This window comes from Osmerus mordax, chromosome 10, assembly GCF_038355195.1.
Source record: "Osmerus mordax isolate fOsmMor3 chromosome 10, fOsmMor3.pri, whole genome shotgun sequence".
Classification (NCBI taxonomy): Eukaryota; Metazoa; Chordata; class Actinopteri; order Osmeriformes; family Osmeridae; genus Osmerus; species Osmerus mordax.
Genome location: NC_090059.1, coordinates 17868049 through 17880828, shown reverse-complemented (window position 1 = coordinate 17880828; position 12780 = coordinate 17868049). Strand labels below are relative to the sequence as shown.

General features: G+C 52.7%; 1 pseudogene; it reads right to left on the bottom strand.

Annotated features, from left to right (window-relative positions):
* LOC136950057 (transient receptor potential cation channel subfamily M member 4-like) overlaps window positions 1-11544 on the bottom strand; it is a 17470-nt pseudogene extending 5926 nt beyond the window's left edge.
* Window positions 11545-12780: the final 1236 nt, after the last annotated feature.

The following is a 12780-nucleotide window of genomic DNA, read 5'->3' as shown; positions in this document are numbered from 1 at the left end:
GAAGAGAGAGGCCCAGGGGAAGACACAGCGCTCGGCCTTGTACAGGCAGTCCCCACGCAATAACCTGCTCATTCTCTGAAGGACAGGAGGAGAGGTAGGGGACGAGAGGAGGCAGGGAGAGAGAGGGGAGGAGAGGAGGCAGGGAGAGAGAGGGGTGGAGAGGAGGCAGGGAGAGAGAGGGGAGGAGAGGAGGCAGGGAGAGAGAGGGGTGGAGAGGAGGCAGGGAGAGGGAGGAGAGGAGGCAAGGAGAGAGAGGGGTGGAGAGGAATAGAGGCAAGGAGAGAGGGGCATCAGGGTTAGTGTGTCAGAGGGTATTAAATGTCCCTGGCCCCAGAGGGGAGGATCAGTACCTTGGAGGCCCTTCGCTGAGCCACGCCCTCCAACCCCAGGGGAGCCAGGTAGAACGGCCGACACACGCTCCCAAAAGGTCCTCCAAAACCCTGGACACCTGGCAAAGGAGAGGGGGAGATGAAGAGAGGAGGGAGGAGAGGGGGAGAGGGAGAGAGGAGGGAGAAGAGAGGGGGGAGAGGGAGATGAAGAGAGGAGGGAGGAGAGGGGGAGAGGGAGAGAGGAGGGAGGAGAGGGGGAGAGGAGATGAAGAGAGGAGGGAGGAGAGGGGGAGAGGGAGAGAGGAGGGAGGAGAGGGGGAGAGGGAGATGAAGAGAGGAGGGAGGAGAGGGAGAGAGGAGGGAGGAGAGGGGGAGAGGGAGATGAAGAGAGGGGGAGATGAAGAGAGGAGGGAGGAGAGGGGGAGAGGGAGATGAAGAGAGGAGGGAGGAGAGGGGGAGAGGGAGATGAAGAGAGGAGGAGGAGAGGGGGAGAGGGAGATGAAGAGAGGAGGGAGGGGAGGGGGAGATGAAGAGAGAAGGGAGGAGAGGGAGATGAAGAGAGGAGGGAGGAGAGGGAGATGAACAGAGGCGGGAGGAGAGGGGGAGAGGGAGATGAAGAGGGAGGAGAGGGGGAGAGGGAGATGAAGAGAGGAGGGAGGAGGGGAGAGGGAGATGAACAGAGGCGGGAGGAGAGGGGGAGAGGGAGATGAAGAGGAGGAGAGGGGGAGAGGGAGATGAAGAGAGGAGGGAGGAGGGGGAGAGGGAGATGAAGAGAGGAGGAAGGAGGAGATGAAGAGAGAAGGGAGGAGAGGGGGAGAAGGAGATGAAGAGAGAAGGGAGGAGAGGGGGAGAGGGAGATGAAGAGAGGAGGGAGGAGAGGGGGAGAGGGAGATGAAGAGAGGCGGGAGGAGAGGGGGAGAGGGAGATGAAGAGGGAGGAGAGGGGGAGAGGGAGATGAAGAGAGGAGGAGAGGGGGAGAGGGAGATGAAGAGAGGAGGAAGGAGGAGATGAAGAGAGAAGGGAGGAGAGGGGGAGAATGAGATGAAGAGAGAAGGGAGGAGAGGGGGAGAAGGAGATAAAGAAAGAGGGGAGGAGAGGGGGAGAGGGAGATGAAGAGAAGAGGGAGGAGAGGGAGTTCATTCACTGATGCAGCAATTAACCGACTTTACAATTAACCGTGATTTTTAAACGTCTTGGTTTTGTAACCGTAAAGGCTGAGCTACACCAAGTATTTCTGTTCTCGCACTTAGTTAGTGAACATAAGAATAACGTACATTTCTTGTTGTTTGTTAATTAATTACAGGCTTTAAAGTATAGAATATATTGTTTTCAGAGGTTTTATTGCTCAATTGTTAGTCAAATGTACATGCTAATTCTAGCTTTCGCCCTGAGTCCCTGTGTAACATTTGCTGTTACACAGGGACTCAGGGCGAAAGCTAGAATTAGCATTACACTACATGCATTACCCCTGACCCCTCACCTCTAAGAGGCAAAAGCGCTCCTCATGTGCCACCTGGAGCTCCGCCCCCACCGGGCCATCCAGCAGGTTGGCCACGGACGGAACGGAGCCTGCACTTCCCCTCCGATCCTCCAGGTGCTTTGTCAGCAGCGAGCAGCCCAGCGTGCTGTCGGCCATGGACGAGTACAGCTGCTCCAGCCGGCCGTACGTCAGGTAGTCCAGGATGTTGAGGCCGTTCTCCGTGAAGAGGCGCACGAACTGGGGCTTGTCGTTGACCAGAGCGTCAGTCATAGAGTCCTCCAGGTCCTCGTACTGGGAGGGGGGGAGGTTAGGCATTGTCATTCAGACACTGATGTCACACAGGCAGCCCTCAGGAGGAGGGTGAGGGACAGGAGAGACAGAGAAGGGGGGAGAGAGAGAGGACAGAACTGCTAATTCAGAGACACAGAAAAAGAGAGAGCTCTTCTCCTCCTCTCGGTGACTGCTGGGTTACTTGTGGAGGCCCAACTACCTGACACTCACCTCCACTGGATGTCCCCGTTGAAGAGCTCGCTCTTGGCGATGTCCACCCGGTTCCAGGTCACGGCCAGCTTCAGCTCCTCCGTGTTGGAGGCCGAGTCAGGTGAGGCAAGCTTACTGGCTGGCTCGGAGGAAGGACAACCCACACACACACGCACACACACAGCCACATATATTTACATTTACATTTAGTCATTTAGCAGACGCTCTTATCCAGAGCGACTTACAGTAAGTACAGGGACATTCCCCCGAGGCAAGTAGGGTGAAGTGCCTTGCCCAAGGACACAACGTCAGTTGGCATGACCGGGAATCGAACTGGCAACCTTCGGATTACTAGCCCGATTCGGATTACTAGCCCGATTCCCTCACCGCTCAGCATCTGACTCCCTTAGATATATCACTTAGAATGATGACACTTGTAACATGACATGTAAAATGACATAAGTATCCTCATCCCCAGCCTGCTGTTAGCGGCCCCCTGGTGGAGACCTCAGAGCTGCTCACCTCTGACCAGCGCTTTCAGCAGGACCGTGTCAAAGTCATCTGCCCCCTCCTGCTCCCCGTGGTGGACGGTGATCAGGTCCCTGTTCTGATACACACTCAGAGCCTGGGGGGGGGGGGGGGGAGGGGGGGGGGAGGGGGGGGGGGCAGGGGAGAGGGCAGGGGGGGAGGGGAGAGGCAGGGGGGAGAGGGCAGGGGGGAGGGGGGGGGAGAGGGGGAGAGGGCAGGGGGGAGGGGGAGAGGGCAGGGGGGAGAGGGCAGGGGGAGGGGGGGGGAGAGGGCAGGGGGGAGAGGGCAGGGGGGAGAGGGCAGGGGGGAGGGGGAGAGGGCAGGGGGGGAGGGGGAGAGGGCAGGGGGAGGGGGAGAGGGCAGGGGAGAGGGCAGGGGGGAGGGGGAGAGGGCAGGGGAGAGGGCAGGGGCCAGGGGCCAGGGGGGAGGGGGGAGGGGGAGAGGGCAGGGGGGGGAGGGCAGCGGGGAGAGGGCAGGGGGGAGGGTGGGGGAGGGGGGGAGAGGGCAGGGGGGAGAGGGCAGGGGGGAGGGGGAGAGGCAGGGGAGAGGGCAGGGGGGAGAGGGCAGGGGGGAGAGAGCAGGGGGGAGAGGGAGAGGGCAGGGGGGAGGGGGAGAGGGCAGGGGGAGAGGGCAGGGGGGAGAGGGCAGGGGGAGAGGGCAGGGGGAGAGGGCAGGGGGGAGAGGGCAGGGGGAGAGGGCAGGGGGAGAGCAGTGAGTGACAGAATACCAGGAGCAAATTCTATAATAATTGATAATATCTCATTCATGATTGGTAATTGGTCATTCATTACATAGTTTCTCATAGAGAGAGCGAAAGGATATATACTATATATAGTAATCAGGTTTAAGGTCAATTCAAACTTTGTGAATGGCCTTTGTATTATTGGAGCTTGAGTGCAGGTCTTGACTTACTTGTTCCACCAGCTTGTCCATCTCAACTTCCCCAGGAAAGTGTTTCTTCACCAGCTCTGCCACCCGTTCTCTCAGGTCAACACTCGGTCCCTCCTCCACCTCTGCCTCATTGGACAACACGACAGACGGCCCGGTTGATAGGTTCTCCAGGATGTCACTCACCAGGTCGGACACACCCCCTGACCCAGCCAGAACCAACCAGGGCATGCAGTTGTTGAGAGAGAGGTCTAACCGCTATGGAGGAGTTGGAGGAGGAAGAGAGAGGAAGAGAGAGAGAGAGAGCCAGTAAGAGATAATAGTAGACTATATTTATGACCTAGTTGTAATCAATACAGTAGGTGTTGCATTATAAACAGTGGGGGAATTTGTAGTTGCTAGCCAGTGCAGGTGTTTGGTCAGTGTTAGGGTTAGCTGTGGTGAGGGTTAGCTATGGTGAGGGTTAGCTGTGGTGAGGGTTAGCGGTGGTGAGGGTTAGAGTTGGCTGTGGTGAGGGTTAGCTGTGGTGAGGGTTAGCGGTGGTGAGGGTTAGCGGTGGTGAGGGTTAGCGGTGGTGAGGGTTAGCTGTGGTGAGGGTTAGCTGTGGTGAGGGTTAGCGGTGGTGAGGGCTAGCTGTGGTGAGGGCTAGCTGTGTGAGGGTTAGCGGTGGTGAGGGTTAGCTGTGGTGAGGGTTAGCTGTGGTGAGGGTTAGCTGTGGTGAAGGTTAGCTGTGGTGAGGGTTAGCGGTGGTGAGGGTTAGCTGTGGTGAGGGTTAGCGGTGGTGAGGGTTAGCGGTGGTGAGGGTTAGCTGTGGTGAGGGTTAGCTGTGGTGAGGGTTAGCTGTGGTGAGGGTTAGCGGTGGTGAGGGTTAGCTGTGGTGAGGGTTAGCTGTGGTGAGGAACCTTCAACATGGCTGCCTCCCCTGAGATCAGCATACACAGCACAGGGATGTTGATGCTTCCACTGCCTGAGGAGAGAGAGAGACATGTTAACTCACAAAGAGAGAGAGAGAGAGAGACATGTTAACTCACAGAGAGAGAGAGAGAGAGAGAGAGAGAGAGAGAGAGAGAGAGAGAGAGAGAGAGAGAGATCTAGGAGAGACAGACAGAGCTCCACTCCTTCCTTTTGGTGAGGCAGACAATTATTTTAGATTGTCTGTAATGAATCAAACAGCCTTTCACCATGGTCACACAACAGCAAACAATACTGCACCATCTAAAATACCGAGGACTCCCACTGTCATCTTGTGTCATGACAGGACCGCTTGTGTTCGCTGAAGAATTCTCAATACAAAGAGAAGGGTGTGTTGTAATAGCTTTAATACAATGGCCCTGGGATGTGATAAAGTGACAGATCCAGTTTGACACTCCCCCATGTCAACACAGGCAGCAGGACATCATGCTGCTAAGAGCTACCAGAGGTAGAGGGACAGTCTGGAGTTTATGACATGCTGTTTTAGGCGTACTACATATTGGGACATAATAAATCTTGTCAAGCCTACTAAATAGCAAGGTAGTATAGGTATTGAGTCACATACTAAGTAGTATGGGGTCATACTAGATAGATAGTATGGGCCATACTAGACAGTAAATAGTATGGTAGTATTGAGAGGCAGGCTGACTCACCACAGATGCCTGTACGCTGATGGGATATGTAGTCCTCCAGGTGGGCCCTGAAGGCCGTCTCCACTCCTTTGCGCCTCACACTCCCATCATCCACCAGCAGGAAGGCCTGGTAGTTGTTGTCCAGACAACAGGAGTCCCTCGACGTGTTGTGGACATAGTACTTAGCAGGGAAGCTTCCCTGAGAGGGGAGGGAGGTGGGGAGAGGGAGAGGGAGGATGAAGAGGGTAGTGAGAGAAAGAGGGAGGAGGAAGAGGGGAGGGAGGTGGGGAGAGAAAGAAGGAGGAGGAAGAGGGGAGGGAGGGAGGGAGAGAAAGAGGGAGGAGAAGAGGGAGGTGGGGAGAGAAAGAGGGAGGAGGAAGAGGGGAGGGAGGTGGGAGAGAAAGAGGGAGGAGGAAGAGGGGAGGGAGGTGGGGAGAGAAAGAGGAGGAGAGAAAGGGAGTCAGGTGGCTGAGCGGATAGAGCATCGGGCTAGTAATCTGAAGGTTGCCAGTTTGATTCCCGGCCTATGCATATGACGTTGTGTCCTTGGGCAAGGCACTTCACCCTACTTGCCTCGGGGGAATGTCCCTGTACTTACTGTAAGTCGCTCTGGATAAGAGCGTCTGCTAAATGACTAAATGTAAATGTAATGTAGAAAGACTATTTACATTTTTGCTGAAGATTTGAAAATTAACTTACCTTCCTGTTGTACAAAGTTTGTGCGTGTGTGTGTGTGTGTGTGTATGTACTGTATGTATACACGTGTATATGTTTATGTGTGTGTGTATCTATACGTGTGTGTGTGTGTATGTACGTATGTATATGTTTATGTGTGTGTATCTATACGTGTGTGTGTGTGTGTGCACCTCAGGGTTGACCAGCTGCTGGCGGTTGTGCACCATGCCCCAGGGGCGATGCCCAGAGCCACCACCTTGTTGATGGACATGGAGGAGGCAGCCGTGGCGTGGTCCCTCACCGCCTCCCCCACGCACCTCCCAACCCCTCCCTCAGGCCTCCTGTCAGGATCCACGCTCCTGGGGGGGGGGGGGGCATGCAAAGAGGGAAAGAGATGGAGAGACAGAGACAAAGAGAGAGAGACAGAGACAAAGAGAGACAAAGAGAGACAAAGAGAGAGAGAGGAGAGAGACAAAGAGAGAGAGGAGAGAGAGAGAGAGAGATGAACAGGGAAGTAAGAGGAGATATTTAGTCAAGTTTTCCATGTCTCCAGAAGAATGATTATCAGACATCAAAGGAAAGAAAAAAAGTTTGAAAGAGAGGGAGAAAGAGAGAGAGAATGGGGGGGGAGAGAGAGAGAAGAGGAGGGCAAAACAATCAACCCCACACCAAAGAAGCACCAGAAAATATTGACCATGACATCATCCATGACATCATCCTGCCCTGTAAATAACACATCTAACAGCCACCAATGTTATAATAATATAAGAAACGCTGGAGCGCTGATGAGTCTGTGGCCGTCCGGCAGGGGACTGTGTAGCAGACGGGCTTGTTACTGGTAGCTAGTTTCCAGACAGAGTTGACTCATGAACTAAGCCTGTAGACTGCTCTTCATTATTTCCCTGCCGAAGGCGATGTTTACCTTCAGGCTGAAGGACTGTCTGGCCAGTTTTGTTTACTTGCAGAACGTCAACTGTACAAGCAAAATTTATACGAAAAAATGCTAATTTGATAGTAGAGATAGATAGTGTTTGGAGTGTAACTTTGAACACGCGCACACACACGCACACTCACTCACGCACTCACGCTCATACACGCTCACACACACACACTCACGCTCACACACGCAGTAAATATAGGAAAAGCATAGAGACTGTTTCTCACACTACTGTACATCCTTTGCCAGTCAAAACAGTCATGAATCTCTCCCTCCCTCTCACCCCCTCTCCCTTCCTCCCTCCCTCCCTCTCTCTCTCCCTCCCTCCCTCCCTCCCTCCCTCCCTCCCTCCCTCCCTCCCTCCCTCCCTCCCTCCCTCCCTCCCTCTCACCCCCTCTCCCTTCCTCCCTCCCTCCCTCTCACCTCCTCATTCTCTCTCCCTTCCTCCCTATCACCCCCTCACTCTCTTTCCCTTCCTCCCTCCCTCCCTCCGTGGGGGCAGCAGGTACTTGGGGTGGCTCCAGCTGGGGGGTGGAGACGGTTCTCAGAGGACACAGCAGCTACTGTTCATGCTGTTCACAGACCTGAGACCCAGCAGACTCTCAGTCTGTCTCTCTCTCTGTCTCTCTCTCTGTCTCTCTCTCTGTCTCTCTCTCTGTCTCTCTCTCTGTCTCTCTCTCTGTCTCTCTCTCTGTCTCTCTCTCTCTCTGTGTCTCTGTGTGTCTGCGTCTCTGTGTGTCTGCGTCTCTGTGTGTCTGCGTCTCTGTGTGTCTGTGTCTCTGTGTGTCTGTGTCTCTGTGTCTCTCTCTGTCTGTCTGTATCTGCCCCTCCCTCTCTGTGTTTCTATATCTAGTACTCGTAGGGTCAGTGTTGTTGTTGGGTCTTGAGACACACCAGGGGATGTGAGTTCCAGCAGTATTTACAGCTTTGCTGACACTCAGTCGACTTTTGGGTCCTATGGGGACCCTACAGTACTTGAGTGTGTATAACAATGCTTATATAAGCCTGTGTCCTGCCTAGTGAGTGTTCCCTCCGGGGGTGGTGGGGGCCAGGCAGGGGGGCCAGGCAGGGGGGCCAGGCAGGGGGGCAGCAGGACAGGAATACCACCCCAGGCTGACAGTCTCACAATGTTCAGGGACATACTGTTCCCAGGAAGATGCCCCTTGTGACTGGTCCTGATCCTGACCTGTCCTGACCTCATGGAGATAACTGAGACCAGATAACGAGAGGTGATTAAAGCTTGGCTGTTCCCGGTGTAGTACCTTTGTTCTAGTGTGTGTGTGTGTGTGTGTGTGTACAGGTACCTGTATTCTAGTGTGTGTGTGTGTGTGTGTGTACAGGTACATTTGTTCTAGTGTGTGTGTGTGTGTACAGGTTCCTGTGTTCTAGTGTGTGTGTGTGTGTACAGGTACCTGTGTTCTGTGTGTGTGTGTGTGTGTGTGTGTGTACAGGTACGTGTGTTCTGGTGTGTGTGTTCTGGTGTGTGTGTGTGTGTGTGTATGTGTGTGTGTGTATACAGGTACCTGTGCTCTGAGAAGCTTTCACCAGTCCCTGCCGCAGAACCTCCCGAACCCAGGTCTTGACCTTCGACCTGCCCTCCCCGCCCACCACCGACACCACCAGGTTGGGGGGGGGCAGGCGCCAGTGTGCCGTCATCATGTGGTACACGGAGGCGGGGGGAGTGTCGCAGGACAGACGCAGGAACTATGGAGAGAGAGGGAGAGAGAGGGAGAGAGAGGGAGAGAGAGAGAGAGAGAGGGAGAGAGAGGGAGAGAGAGAGAGAGAGAGGGAGAGAGAGGGAGAGAGAGGGAGAGAGGGGGAGAGAGAGGGAGAGAGAGGGAGAGAGGGAGAGGAGAGAGGGAGAGAGAGGGAGAGAGAGGGAGAGAGAGAGAGGGAGAGAGGGGGAGAGAGGGGGAGAGAGAGGGAGAGAGAGGGAGAGAGAGGGAGAGAGAGGGAGAGAGGGGGGAGAGAGAGGGAGGAGAGAGGGAGAGAGAGGGAGAGAGAGGGAGAGAGAGAGGAGAGAGAGAGAGAGAGAGAGAGAGGAGAGAGAGGAAGAGAGGGGAGGAGAGGGAGAGGGAGAGAGAGAGGGAGAGAGAGAGAGAGAGAGGGAGAGAGAGAGGGAGAGAGGGAGAGAGAGGGAGAGAGAGGGAGAGAGAGGGAGAGAGGGGAGGCGTGAGAAAGGGGGAGGTAATGTATGTCAGTCATGGTGCTGAGATTTCTGCAGTTGCAGAGACTATCTTATCTGTGGAAAGTTTAAACACGGTGGGTTGTCTTTGGCTAACTGCAACACACTTCTGTTGCTTAGTGAGACACTGCAGCTGCTTGTGCCTTTTCATTCAGCCGCTTAGAAGAGTCTGTACTACAAACAGACAAAATTATGAAGAAATTACAGAGTGAACAAAAACTATCAATCTATACTGAATTCTAGGACACAGACAGACACAGTCAGTCCAGACAGACCACAAACAGACACCCACATAGCTGTGTCTCTTGCTGGCTCCTGCAAACTCCACCCTCCCAAAGGCGTCGGTGGGCTGTTCAGAGGAGTGCTGGCTGCTGTCCCAGCGGCTGACGATGGCGGTGCTGAAGTAGTCCCCCAATGCGGCTGAAGCATGGGAGTCCCTGGTCCCCCCGCACTGGCACCCCCGGCCATCACTGGGGAGGGGACACACACCATCACTGGGGAGGGGACACACACCATCACTGGGGAGGGAACACACACCATCACTGGGGAGGGGACACACACCATCACTGGGGAGGGAACACACACCATCACTGGGGAGGGAACACACACCATCACTGGGGAGGGGACACACACCATCACTGGGGAGGGAACACACACCATCACTGGGGAGGGGACACACACCATCACTGGGGAGGGAACACACACCATCACTGGGGAGGGGACACACACCATCACTGGGGAGGGGACACACACCATCACTGGGGAGGGAACACACACCATCACTGGGGAGGGAACACACACCATCACTGGGGAGGGAACACACACCATCACTGGGGAGGGAACACACACCATCACTGGGGAGGGGACACACACCATCACTGGGGAGGGGACACACACCATCACTGGGGAGGGGACACACACCATCACTGGGGAGGGAACACACACCATCACTGGGGAGGGAACACACACCATCACTGGGGAGGGAACACACACCATCACTGGGGAGGGAACACACACCATCACTGGGGAGGGGACACACACCATCACTGGGGAGGGGACACACACCATCACTGGGGAGGGGACACACACCATCACTGGGGAGGGGACACACACCATCACTGGGGAGGGAACACACACCATCACTGGCGAGGGGACACACACCATCAGTACCAGGGTGGTGTTGCCCAAGTGCACTGGTTAAAGAGCTCCTCAAGTAGAACTACAGTCCAGCTGTGCCTGTAGCTCTTAGTAGTCGTGCTTGTGAATCAGAGGTCCCGACAGTGTCAATGACAAAATGTGTGTCTTGTTCATGAAAGCGTTGCTTGTGTATGTGTGTGATTGAACCCATAGAGTCAAATAACATAATTCCATCATATTTGACTTCAGTTTATCCCTTTTCCTTTAAAAATGTATATAGAAAAACTTCCCCAGCTTCAAAAGAGGCAAGCACACCTTACACCCCCAGATATTGTACCCTCTATAGTTGAAGATAAAGTTAGATTATAACATGACAAGCTCTTCAGCAACATTACCTATCAGTGTCCTCTACAAAAGTAGTGCAAACTCTTTTCTTTATTATTTTGGGAATCCAGTTCTGAAATAAATAAATAAATGATTGAATGGTCATGTGGCATACATGTTGAAAATGTTCAAGAAACTCAGAATTAAATGCAATAATATAATACAAGGACATAGACTACGACTTTACATAGGCCTGTAGCGTTTAGGCTACCACAAAAGTGCAAAAACGAGTCTTTACAACCGAAAACGCCCAACCCAGTTCCTTGAAATCTAGACTGCTGTTTGTTTTCTATTCAAACAAGTTCCTAGAAAACCACGGTCTTGTGGAATCCAAAACTATGTAGTAATTCAACACCCACTGTGTCGAATATATTTTGTTTATACCAAACGTTCCCCTTTGACCACTATCACAGGTAGCAACTCAGGCTAAGGTCAACACGAGTCTAAAACCTAACCTAAATTACCTATTTTTCAAATGTTTACTTTTCAAAACAGCCATCTTAATCGGTTCTTAATGCGTGGGTAGTCTGACGGTTAATGAGATCTTACCGAAACGCACATTTTAAAACGACGACCTTGCTATAGCAGCCACTGATTTATTTTTGTAAATTAGACAAGTTTTTAATAGGCTACATGTGGGAATAAAATGCAGCGCGGCTAACGCACCCAGCGACGCAAGTAAAACGTGGTTTCGAATGCCTGAACTTTGACTAGCCCAAGTACAGATCTGTTTAAATGTGACTCGCAGAGGTGATTCACGTCCTTACCTGATCTTTCTCGGAGGCTGACATTCCCACGATATCGCCTCCTCTGCCCTCGTCGTTGATGTTCATATTTAATATCTTCGGATTTGGTAAAGCTCAAATAAAGACAAACATTTGTTGTTGCCGGTTACAATGTTACTTCATGCTCGAAGCGGTGCGTTCAGGTAAAGGTAGGCTACGCAACAGGTAACACAGTTGGGTGTGGTTAGCTACAGCTGCGTGTGGATTTGCTGGTCAGGCAAGGTGGGGGAGTGGTGAAAAAATGGTACCGTCGCCAGAATGCCGGTAGAAAGAGGAAATCTTATTACAAACTATTCAGATCTGGACATGATCTGTGGAGATGATTGCCATAGCCAAACTGGGCCTTGTAGACCTACACGTACACGGACAATAAACATTGAACAGCAACACAAGAGGACAAATAACTGAATTTATATTATAGATTTATTTTGAAACACATTTAAATATAAGCATCTCTCTTTTATACAGAACGGTATAAAACGTCATGGATCATAGAATATGCATTCACTACCCGCGCGCTGCACTGTTGCGGAATGAGTACCAGTCCCGTGAATACAACAAACGGTGAGCGGTAAAGGGAACGTAATATCATATATTCTAACCCCCCCATTCCCATCTCATCAGGCCTTTATTGTTCTCTGTCAGTCTTGCCACTATCGTCCGTAACCCTGCGGGTCGTGGGCTCTCTGAGACTGGTCTTTCCCGTTCGTTTTGCCCATCTGGTACAAGGTGTCCGCCAAGTTGTGCAGTTGACACGTGCCAAGCTGGCAGCCTCGCTGCGGCGCGCGCTTAGCTCGAGTCTTCAGTCCCATGCTGTGAGCGACGGAGAAGTTTGAAAAGGACACACAGAAAGTTATGATTTTTTTTTATCCTACAATGTTTTTGTGTAGGATGACACTTTTAAGTAGTAAAACACACATAGCGTACACTTAAAGTGCAGAACTCTCATGTGCTTAGATATAATCTCTGCTATCATCCACGTAAAAACACAACACCCGCATCCAGAACATCAGCTCTCGCGTCACCAGAACTAAAACCTTCTTTACCGTTCAGGAGCAGCCTCCGTGTTTATGAAGGGCACCACGTCCGGGCCAGGAAGGCTCAGGTCTGGCTCTCCTGCCCTGGTCAGAGTCCGGTCTGCGGCCCGGACATCTGCCTGCCTCCTGGGGGGCAACAGAAGAGTGTATAGACTACTGTTATGTGTGTATAGACTACTGTTATGTGTGTATAGACTACTGTTATGTGTGTATAGACTACTGTTATGTGTGTATAGACTATTGTTATGTGTGTATAGACTACTGTTATGTGTGTATAGACTACTGTTATGTGTGTATAGACTACTGTTATGTGTGTATAGACTACTACATT